This window comes from Chrysemys picta, chromosome 11 (assembly GCF_011386835.1).
Source record: "Chrysemys picta bellii isolate R12L10 chromosome 11, ASM1138683v2, whole genome shotgun sequence".
Taxonomy (NCBI): domain Eukaryota; kingdom Metazoa; phylum Chordata; order Testudines; family Emydidae; genus Chrysemys; species Chrysemys picta.
In genome coordinates this window covers 11706891-11718904 of record NC_088801.1, presented here as the reverse complement: position 1 = coordinate 11718904, position 12014 = coordinate 11706891, and the positions used below count along the sequence as shown (strand labels likewise).

The following is a 12014-nucleotide window of genomic DNA, read 5'->3' as shown; positions in this document are numbered from 1 at the left end:
CCAAGATTTGTACAAAAAAACCATTTTCCTTGGGACTTTCTGTATTGTCTGTACTTGAATCTGTATTATCTTCTTACTCCGTCACAAATAATCTCTCTCTCTCTCTCTCCTCTCACTCTCATATCCCAGTTACCTCCTTTTCTTTTCCATCACTCCAAATCTCACTTCTGAAGCTGTCACCCTTTTCAATCCCCTCTTCTACCCTGCCTGGTTTTGTCCTCCTTTGGTTGCGTGCTGTCAGCTGAAATTAACTAGAATCCTAATCTTTGAAGTGGACGTTAGCGCAAGGAGCAGAGTATAGCGGAGAAGCAGGACAGAAACAACAAAAACAGTAGTTGGAAGGTTTTAGATATTCATTGCTATTAAAAATTTAACTTTAAGTAGGGGACCAGTAGGGGCTGCCTGATATTTATCTTATTTGTTGTTTAAATGAGAGCTGGTTGGGAAAAGATTTTTTTCCTGAAGAAAACTTTTTGACAAAAACAAATTGTTTTTGGAAAACGTTGACTTTTTGCTGCAAAACTGAAAACCAGAAATTAGTTTTTGGATTTTTGTTTAATCAAAAACTTATTTTCCATCCAAAAACAGTTTACGTGGAAATTTTTCAGTCAGCCCTAGTTTATACCTTAATTCAAAACTAATAAAAACCCGTTTGACCCCCCTGGCCTATGAGGAGCTGACTTATGCAAAGGCTTGTTCTTCTTATTGCTTCCTTTGTACTCCCACCCCTTTTACTTCCTATTGTTTTGGCATCTTGTTTCAGATGCAAACTCTGTGGAGCCAGGACTGTTTCTTTACTCTGAGTTTGCACAGCACCAAGCATGATGGGGTCCCAATCCTGACTGGGTCTTTTATGCTGGACTGTAATAGAAACTAACAATACACTGACATCAGAGTTGGAGCACAATATTTGGCAAATTGTATTTCCTTTTGTATTTTAAATATTCATTTGGCAATTGGCAATTTGTGTCAATTTTCCCCTGCAAGCCTTGATGGTTACAGATCATTCTGTTTGACTGCTGAGATACATACATTAGAGATCAGTGACTGTTTTTATTTGCAGGCTGCGGTCCTAATTTTTTAAATAAAAAAGCTGGTATATCTGTATTTTAGACCAAAAGGACCACATCACTACCCAGAATGCACCACTGCATTTCAGGATTAAATGCCAACAGGATCAAATCTAAAGATTCCTTTTCTTATATCTTGAATAAAACATTCCAATCAATAACAATAGGACTCACATCCTTAATGAGGGACAGTGGTGGGCAACCTGTGGCCCGCAGGCCGCATGTGGCCCATCAGGGTAATCTGATTGCGGGCTGCAAGTCATTTTGCTGATGTTGACCGTCTGTAGGCATGGCCCCCTGTGGCTCCCAGAGACCGTTGGTTCGCCGTTCCTGGCCAATGGGAGCTGCAGGAAGCAGTGGGACACCAGAAGTTGAGATACGAACTTTTTTTGATCTCTATATAATAGTCCAGAGTGGGAAATAATAGAGCACATGTTCTCTTTATTAACTTGTGCAAAGAAGCTGGGCTCCATTTAATTTTTAGTCAATTAAATCATTGCTTTAAGTCAACATGTTCCTGTCTGCCCGATCCATTGTTTATAACCTAATCTGGTCAGTGACCTTTACATTTGATTCAATTGTATTATTGTTTATAAACCAATGGGGTCATATTGGTGTCTTGCTTGTGGTTCCAGTCCAATGCTGTTGGAGTACTGCAGCTGTGTGCAGTGCTGTTAGACTGCCGCTTAATAGCCATAGTCTTTGAGATAGCAATCTGCATACTTCATACCATATGTATACATCTTTAGTTGGTTAGTGCAATGTTGCTCTTTCTGTTACTCTGACATTCCAGGGGCTCAGAAGGACAGTATTTGCTACTAGACAGTCAAACTGCTGAACATACTTCAGTTTTTCTACCCTAGGAAAAATAGACTATAGATGTTATGATGAATCATTACTGATACTGTGCTTCATGACACAATATAAATATTAAACTAGACATACATTTAAAAAAAAATTAAAAATGGCTAGACAGGAGATTTTCTTTAAAGAGTTCTTCTGCAATGGAATTTATCTGATCAGAAAAGAACAAACATTTTGAGACTCCAAGACAGGATATCAGTTTCATATTGTGATTATCTTATATACTCATTAAGAGAATTTATGAGAAATCCCCAAAATCAAACCCATTGTTTTGCTTTTTCACATGTTTTCAGGTGTGACAGTATGTAAAGTAAGTTACACAAAATGAAAGTCCAAAAGTTGAAAGAAGAAAGTAGCTCATAAGTCTAGGAAACAAGAAGTTAGAAAGGAACAGATGTTGTTGTCCTTAAAAGAAAGCTGGGTTTGTTTGTTTGGGTATTTTCCCTTTGAATTTTTGTGACAACTGTGGAAAATTCACATGTATCTGAATATTCATCAGTTTTCCACATGGGAAATGCATGCATTAGGTAGCATATGAATAGTACTTTTCTATTGAACTTTTCTCCGGGCTCACACACACGCGCGCGCGCACACGCACACGCGCACACACACACACACACACACAGAGTTTTGGCCTACTTATTTTTAAAAAGTCCTAGGTCAAAATGTTGCAAGGATCTGATTTTATCGATAAGCATATTTATTCTGTTAATCATTGGAACAGTTTACCAAGGGAAGTAGAAAATCCATTACCACTTCACGTTGTTAAATCAAGATCACAATTCTTTCTAAAATATATGGTATAGTTCAGTTAAGTGTTATTGGGTTTGATAGTGTTCACTTGCATAGCAGTGCCGAATTATTCTCTTCACTGTAGAAATTACTAGGTGGATTCCTGCGGGCTGTGTTACGCAGGAGATTTGATAAGGTTACCGTAAAAGTCCCTTCTGTTCTTAAAATTGAAATAAGAATCTATAAACTGCCAATCGGTGGTATCTAGGTGTTGCTGATTAAAATCTGGTAAATTCAGGGTCCAAATAGGAACCCATAGCAGTTTCTTTCAGAACATAGCAACCCCTTCCACTACTTGACATGAAGCAAATGACCCTATATTTCACTTTATGCAGCTGTGCAGACTATTTTCATTATAAAACTGAGAGCTAAACATTTTAGTAGGCTAGCAATGTTGACACATCACCCAAAAGTAAATTATCTTTTGTCCTATTCCTAATTGAGAACATTCCTTTATAGTGGGGTAAAAAAACCAAACTGAGATATTCCATTGTAATGGTTCAGAACACTGTAGTGTAATATATCCCTAACAGAATTCATCTGTAGAGAAATATTAATGTATTAACTCATGCTACAGTCCCAGGAGATCACTAAGTGTGTATCACTATTAGAGCTGCTCATTTTTCTTCAGAATTTGGCAATTTGTCAAAATTGAACCATTTCAGAGAGAACCTGTTGGAACCCAGGCCTGAATGCCTGCCAACTCACCTGACTTCCTCCTTGGCAGCCCACGTGAGGGGCTGCTGGGAAACACAGGATTTTCCTGGGCTCTACAGATTTACGAGGCAGACCGCCCCAGTTTTTTGTTGTTTTTTTTTCCTTAGGAGAATTTTAATTTTTTTTCATTATGAATAATTGGAACAAAACCAATTTTGAAATATCCAAATCCTCTGAGAAATGGAATTGCAGTAATTGGAAGAGTATGTATGTCTTCACCTGAGTTTAATGGTGTTTTCTACCTGCCTAGCTGGCCTGTCCTGGGGTATAGGCTAAGTCTCAGGTGCTGCTTTCACTTGGGCTGGTAACCCAACCTCTCTGCAGTGAGGACATAGGCAAAGTCACTCAAGGGCCCATAGTCCACTAATGCCTTCTCACAATTCCCACTGAGAGCTTGAAGGACAGACAAGTTCTCCCACAATTCACTGGGAAAGAACCACAGAGCAGCTCAACTTTAGTGCATCACAAAGAACCATGGGATATGGCCCCCAGAAGTCCTAGTAACACAGATGCGGGAGTGCAGCACCTGTGAGACACAGTAACTTGAGCAGGGCTTTGTTGAGTGGCTGCTCACGCCCCAACTAGGTAAACCCCGGGTCCTGATAACCTTAGTTAACTCAACAGTGAAGACATATTCTAAGGCACAGAGAGGTTACGTTACTTGACAAAGCTCATACACCAACGTAATGGCAGAGCCAAGAATAGAACCCATGAATGTTGACTAGATTCTAACCACTAAACCACATTCTCTTGTTCCTTCCCTCCCTATTTTAAGCGGCAGGGTTTTGGACCATTAGGGTAGAGAACTGCAGGGGTTTTTTTTTTTTTTTTAAACCAGGGTAACCCACAACATACAAACTCTGTTGATAACTCTATGATTTACAAAGCTTCCTGCCCACTCATAATTTTGCTCAATTTGAATAACAGATGGAGTACACCAAAAATTTCTGATGAATATTTCTCCTTCTTTACTGAAAGAAATTTCAGTGGGTGTCATAATATGAAATGAAGCAATTAATTTCTCAATGAAATTGAAGAACTGTCAGTTTACAACCAAGAAAAAAGAAACCTCCCTAAATTCAGGGTAATATTAAACTTTGCATTTCACTGCTGTGGACAGTTAACTGAGCAATGCTTTGGCTATATCTATGTATTTTTTAAAAGTAATATCAACGATCATTAATTTTTATGATCCTCAATAATATTGTACCATAGCTCTGCCTGGGAGGTATAGCCAAATGTGCTACAAAGCATGAAGTAATTGCATTGGGGGTCAGGAAGGATTTTTTTCCCCTTGGATAAAGCATTGCCCAGATAGGGTTTGGTGGTTTATTTTAATCCAGGCCAGTTGCCAGATTAATGTAAAATCCAACCTATATTGGTAATATGTTTTTTAGGACCTCTCTCTATCCAACCTCTGCTGCAGTCCCTAGGGCGGGATTTAGAGGCAGGTGACCCAGGCAACCCCCTGGGTTGTCGGGCTTGTGGGACAATGGCCTTGGGATGCTGTCTTTGTTCTTGGTGACAAAAGAGAAAAGAGAATGTTTGAAGTAAAATATTTCAGGTATTCTGTATGTGGATTCATTTTTCACTAACCTTCTAGAATGTTCTGGACCTTTGTGGAACCTTCCAGACTTTCTGAGAACTAAGTTTTCCTTTAACCTCTGTTGTTGTCAGCCATGCCCTCACAGGTATATAAGGGGTGGAGCGTTGCCAGTCAGTCAGTGAGATATAAGAATAATGTGAAGTGAAATGAGAGCCCAGGCTGCAATATTGTAAACCTTGTTTTATTGTGTAATTGTGAAAGTGTACTGTGTTTTAAGACTTGAAGAGTGTAAGTAGCGACTAATAAAAGACGACATTTATGAGATGCCAGAGATATCTATCAAACCCCTATCTATGCAACAATACACAGGTGTTGACTTTCTAATGTGCTGGGGTGTGCTCAACCCCAGACTCTGTCCCAGGTCCTGCTCCTACTCCACTCCTTCCCCCAAGGCCCCGTCCCTGCCCCGCCTCTTCCTGGCCCAAGCCCCTGCCCCCACCTCGCCTCATCCTGCCCTGTTCTGCCCCCTCCTCCCAGCGTACCGCGCCCTCGCTCCTCTCCCCTTCTGCCCGCAGCCTTCTGCACACCACAAAACAGCTGATTGCGGTGGGCAGGAGACCTGGGGAGGGAGGGGAAGCGCTGATTGGCGGTGACTGCCAGCGGATGGGAGACGCTGGTGAGTGGAAGAGGGGAGCTGATGGGGTTGCTGGTGGGTGCTCAGCACACAGCTGCAGTGCTCCAACAGCGTTGGACTAGAACCACAAGCAAGACACCAATATGACCCCATTGCTTGCCATTTTATCACTTGAAAATGCTATTGGCCAGTGTTTGAATCTCTCTGACGCTGTGCTTCGGTTTGTAAGGGCAAAGGCGAGAAAAGCGACCTTTCAAACTAAAGAAATAGGGTTAACATTCTAAGGGCTGTCACTTACTGTAAGACTATTGAATACTAGAACACCCAGTGTTGGTGCACAGTTCTATTTCTTGATGTTAGTACATTTCGGTTATTAAAATTAAAAAGTTTCTATAGGCTTAGAGGAAACAATTTTTATTTGCTTATATATGGCATGAATAAATACAGATTTACAGCTCCTAGGGTGAAAATTTATCATGCATGCAAATCATGCATCAAAGTTGTGAAATGGGCTGCAAATGCAATAAAAGTAAGATATTCAGAAGTTTAACAAAGGGAGGGAGGAGGGGCGCCAAAGATGCTCCTCGCCTGGGGTGCCATTTGGGCTAGGGCCGGCCCTGGCAGTCCCAACTGTGCCTTTGTGCTGAATCAGCATTTCTGGAAGCAGCATTGGTTCCAGAGTGATTGAGCAGAGGCTGCCAAGTGAGCAAGGCAAGCAAGAGCCTCTCCGAACTTCTTCTCTCCTACCCTGTCTCCCTCCCCGCCCCTCCTTCCCTTCATTGTCCCCTCTCCCTTCACTTTTCTTTCCATTTAGATGATCCCCTCCTAATTAAACCCACAAACAACAAAACCCAACATGGAACTAACATGACATTTGCTACCATCAAATTGTTCACTCTGCTTGTGTGTTCTACCCCTTCCACCACCTTGCGTCTGTCTTAGCTGCTGTAAAAAGTAAATCTAACTCAGATATATGAGCAAAAGGAATAACGAAGAAGTGCAAAAATTGGTAGATATAGAAGTCATGACACCAGTGCTCAGTTAATGATTGTTTTACTTGTCCCAAAATGACTGATCACAAATCTCTAAAATACTGACCAGGTCTTATTAAAGTCTTCAATCCTGTATTTAATTTGAAAAATATCATCCTTTCCAGCACGGCCTCCCTCCAAGCTCTGTTCTAGTGTGTATGTCTTTGTTGTGATGGATTCCATGAGAAAAACTCGTCATGTAGCTTTGGGTTTGCCCCTTAGCAGGGGTGGAGAATTGTATGGGCCCGTGGTGCCTGGGCTCGAGCAATATTCAGGGCCCGGAGGCTCGGCTCCACCAATGTTTGGGGCCAGGTCTCTTTCCCGGCCCGCCTGCCATCCCTGAGCCCCAGAGTGGCCCTGAAGCTCCGCTGCCTCTGCTCTGCTGGTTCCCAGCATCAACTGACACTGCAGGTTCCTAGTGCCCCCCATCCACTAGTGGCAGGGCAGGCTGCCTTGACCCTGCCCTTCCACCTCAGACCCTTCCCTTTTCCGGCGGGACCCTCCACCAGCACTGGGCCCACAGCGCCTGCAGTCACCGCTCCTGCTCCATGCTAGGTAAGGGGCGGCCCCATTCCCCACCCCCAGTGAAGCTACAGTGTGGGGCAGCAGCAGGGGAGGGAGGTGCACACACCACAGGGCAGGCGAGGGGGCTTCCTGGACCTGAGAGGGGCCCTCGGAGCAGGTGCAGTGACAGTGATGTGAGGCGAGTTTGGTGTGTGTTGCGGGGGGGTAAACTCATGGATTTTCAGTCCTGTACAAGATAGCATATCCAGTAGAAGTATATGCATCTGTCTTTCAGTAAGCTTGGCTTGCTGTAAAGTAGAGTTATAAGAGATTTTACCTTTCTTAAATTAGACCAAATTATCGCACTTCTTGATAATACCATTCTGCTTTTCCCAGTTAGGAAAATAAAGTAGCCATTACAAAGGCAGTAATGTGCAGCATTGTGAATCTCTGCAGAATGCCATATATGGAGAATGTTTATGATCACAAGACATCATTACTCATTATCATTTTGTTCAGCCCCTGCTCACTTTGGCACCAGAGACCCTCCAAAACTGACAGTTTCTGCTCTTGACATGTTATTTGGCTTTGGTTGAGCATGGATGTAGCACGAATTTTGAAAACCTGCGGTGAGAAACCAAGCATCTTACTTTTTGACTTGGGACATCTGGACACCTTAGTATGTAATATGCATACATTAAATATGTGAATAATACAGAACTCAGCCCTTCAACAAAGGAAGACAGGTTGCCTGTCCACCATTATGCTCATTCTGTGAGAGGCAACAGCTTTCTAGATAATTGGGGTGGATGGTTCTGCTGCTGTGAGTGTTCTGAGTGAGGCTGCTAGACCCACTGGCTAAAGTTCACTAGCTCAGCTTCAGTACTTCCTGTTTCTCTCTATGAACAGATTCCTGTGTTAAGGTGTTGAAGCCATAAAGTAAAAACACTGATGTAACATGTGTTGCAGAAATCCTCTGTGACTCAATATAATTGTTGGCTTTGCTGGATGTGTTGCAGAAATCCTCTGTGACTCAATATAATTGTTGGCTTTGCTGGATGAGTTACAATCTGCTATACATAATCTACCTTCCTCCTTATTATTTGGGAGTGTCATGCAATGTAAGATGCAGACCATTGTTGCTGAAGGAGACGAGGGGATGGCGGAGGAGATGGGGGGGGGAAACCCTTTTCTTTGCCTCCCTTTTAACTAGTTTAAAGCTCTTCTCTCACAGTAGTATATGTGAGAGGCTGTATGTGATGAAACAAAGACAAACCAAACTGGGCCCGTAGCTGGAGGGACCAGCATCAAAGCAGTTGGGCAATCAGCAGCAGTACAAGGACCTGACTAGAAAGGCCCTTACTCTGAGCCAGAGAGAAACTGTCATAGACACCCTCCTCAAGGTGTGTTTCATAAATGGGGCACCTGAATGGAGAAGGCCCTGCTCCCCACATAGACTAAGAGGAATCTTGGGATGGAAAACAGTGAAAGCTCAGTTGCCCTCTATTTCCATGGAGAGGCTTGTGGAGAAGAGCTATGCTGCTTGGAATTTGCATTGTGAAAGCAGTGTTTATAGTGTTGCAAAAAACGAAGCATAGGACCATTTCAGAGAGGGAAGAGAAATGAAAACCTGTTGTTTATTTAAGAGAAGAAAAATACTACAGATGTGCCAGACACCTGAAACTCAACCATTTTGAGTTACGTAATCTATGGTGAGAGAAATGAGTCTACAGCTGTATTTCACTGGAGCAGCTATTGCATATGGAGGCCTGCTATGCTGTATACCTAGATTTCCTGTACCCCAATGGATACTACAGGAGATGCCTGCTTCTATTTACTTTATGACAGTTTGATTTAAGAGTGCAGTTTGATTAAAACGTGAAAATTAGTAAGACTTTATACACTGCTTGGCTTGTGAAGGTTATCAAATGGATAATTTAGGAGCTCCGAATAATGTGAACCTATCAGCTCTATTTCCAGCAGATGCAAAGGATCACTTATTCTGGTACTTTGACCCTAGACTGGGTATGAATGTACTGCCGTGAAAAGAGACATGAAGCCAGTGGAGAGTCTTGATGGAGGAGTGTCTGACTGTAGTACTTATGTCCCTCCTTACTGTAATACCTGAGCACCTCATTGTCTTTATCCTCCCAACACTTGTAGGGAAATATTATACCTATTTTACAGATAGGGGAACTGAGGCCCCGGGGATGCTAAGTGACTTACCCAAGTTCAGAGAGGAAGTCTGTTGCAGAACAAGAAATTGAACCTATGGCTCCCAAGTCTCAGGCTAGTACGCTAACTACTGGGCCATTCTTCCTAGATCTGGAGATGTACTGTGGTGAGGACACTGAGGGGGTGATATGGATTTGTTCTGAGGGGAATTATTAAGATGTAGGTTTTTATGTTTTTCTTTTTTTAAAGTGAAAATAGGAAAATTCACCATCTGCGTGAGAGAGCGCGTGCCTAGAAATGGTTCATTTTAAAAATCCATCGGTTTCTAGTCTTTGCAGTGGGGAAGACAGTCTTCATTCTCTGTAAGTCAGTGCACTGCTATGAACCTGCAGCCAGACCGGACAAAACAATCTTTGTCTTTTGGAAATACGTTGATGTCCAAGAGGAATGAGGAAACCTTAATCTAGTGCGAATTCCAACTAATGCCAGCTTTGCGTGACTCTATCACCTGTGCAGACTTTTGTGAGACCTAGACCGAAGGAGGTGAGGTGAAGATGGACTAGTATGCTTCTGCCAGTATTTCCTTTGGCTTCCTTGCTTTTATTTGAGGGTTTTTTTAAATTCTGTGTGCCTTTTTATAACACTTTCTATTTCATGGCAATTCAGATTGAGGAATAATTGGAGCTGAACTATTAGAATACTAGTTAAAGGTCATGTCATATGCTAAAACTTAATATACATATAATACCTTTTATCTGAACATCAGAGTAGTTTACAAACATTAAGCCTAATTAAAACAGGTCGCGTAGCTACTCCATGATAAAGAGGGGAACAGACGCAGGACTCCTTTCACACAGTCCTGTGCTGTTACGGTTGGACCAAGCTAATCCCTGCCACTAAAAAGGAAATTTCCCCCTAGGTTTGCAGCAGGGTCTTAAATTTGACCAAAAACCTCAGTCATAAGACATCAGCAATCTTTCTGGGTTGGTAACACACAGGCAAACATATAATTTGGTGCACTTATTTATTATTTGTATTAATTCACATCTAGGGGCCTTAACTGAGCTAAGGGCCCCATTGTGCTATGCACTGTTATAAACACATAATTAGAGTCCCTCCCTGTTTTACAATCTAAATAGACAAGACAGCCAAAGAGTGGAAGGGGAAATAACCACAGGGAAGAATAGTGACTCGCTCAAGATCACACAACAGGTCAGTGGACGAATTCAGATCTGGGTTTTATTCCTGGTTCAGCCAATGTCCTATCTGTGAGCTCATGCTGTCCTCCATTTGCTAGAGTTTTATTAACTTTCGAAGTAAACTCTATTCATTCTCTCTCTCTCTTTTGTATTGCCCCAGCACCTAGGAGTCCTAGTCCAGGACCAGGACCAGGACTGTATTATGCTATACAAACAAAGAATAAAAAGATGGTTCCTGCCCCAGAGAATTTACAATCTAAGAATAAGATAAGAGATAACGGGGGTTACAGACAGATTGGGGAGTATAAAGAAACAGTGACACAATATTGGTCAGCCTGATGGACAGTGGTCTTTGTATGCTAACAGCCTAACTGTTATCAAGTTTTTGTAGGCATGACAGCAATGGAATAATCTGTCAGTCTAAGCTTCTATACCTTCCCATCATCATAGCATTTGAATACTTCATTCATTTCTGACTCATTTACATAGTATTTCCCTGTTCCTCAGACAAGAAGCTCCACTAATTAAATTATATTTCTAGAATGTATCCAGAGATCAAACTTTCTTTAGATCAGGGAAAACTGAACGTTTGTTGAGACTTACTATATAAGGGTTCAATTTAGTGAAACCAGGTTCTTGTCTTTGTAGAATTCTGTTGTTTAATCACAAAAGAATATCTTAGCAGTTTATACAAGAAGGCAAATATAGATTGCTCAAGAAGTGTGTGTACATTCAAACAGAACAAACTAGAAGAAGAAAGATCTTAAAAGTAGAGATCAAAGAACTGTGGTGAATGTCTTTGATTTTTATTTATTTTATGGTAGATTTAAAGTGCCCAGTTGCATTTGGGTCCCATTTTGCAAGGAACTGTATGCACACATAGTAAGAGGCAGTCCCTGCTCCAGTGATCTTGCAGCCTAAATAGATAGGACAGACGATGGGAGGGAGAAGGGTATTCTCATTACCCCCATTTGACAGATGAGGAACTGAGGTACAGAAAGATTCAATGTATTGCCAAAGGTCATATAGGAAGTGTGTGGCTGAGCTGGGAACCGATCTATCTTCTATCAGAGGGGTAGCCATGTTAGTCTGGATCTGTAAAAAGCGACAGAGTCCTGTGGCACCTTATAGACTAACAGACATATTGGAGCGTAAGTTTTCATGGGTGAATACCCACTTTGTCAGACACATGTAGTGGAAATTTCCAGAGGCAGGTATAAATATGCAGGCAAGAATCAGTCTAGAGATAACGAGGTTAGTTCAATCAGGGAGGATGAGACCCTCCTTTAGCAGTTGAGGTGTGAACACCAAGGGGGAGAAACTGCTTTTGTAGTTGGCTAGCTATTCACAGTCTTTGTTTAATCCTGAGCTGATGGTGTCAAATTTGCAAATGAACTGAAGTTCAGCAGTTTCTCTTTGAAGTCTGGTCCTGAAGTTTTTTTGCTGCAGGATTGCTACCTTTAAATCTGCTATTGTGTGTCC

At 41.9% G+C, this 12014-nt stretch overlaps 1 protein-coding gene and 1 long non-coding RNA gene across 10 annotated transcripts in view; one reads left to right on the top strand and one right to left on the bottom strand.

The window, feature by feature from the left end:
* The window catches only part of MYLK (myosin light chain kinase), a 303266-nt gene that overhangs the window by 94543 nt on the left and 196709 nt on the right, over window positions 1–12014 (top strand). The gene's annotated exons all lie outside the window — the stretch shown is intronic.
* Window positions 1–12014, bottom strand: part of LOC112059466 (uncharacterized) — a 35083-nt gene that overhangs the window by 1169 nt on the left and 21900 nt on the right. The gene's annotated exons all lie outside the window — the stretch shown is intronic.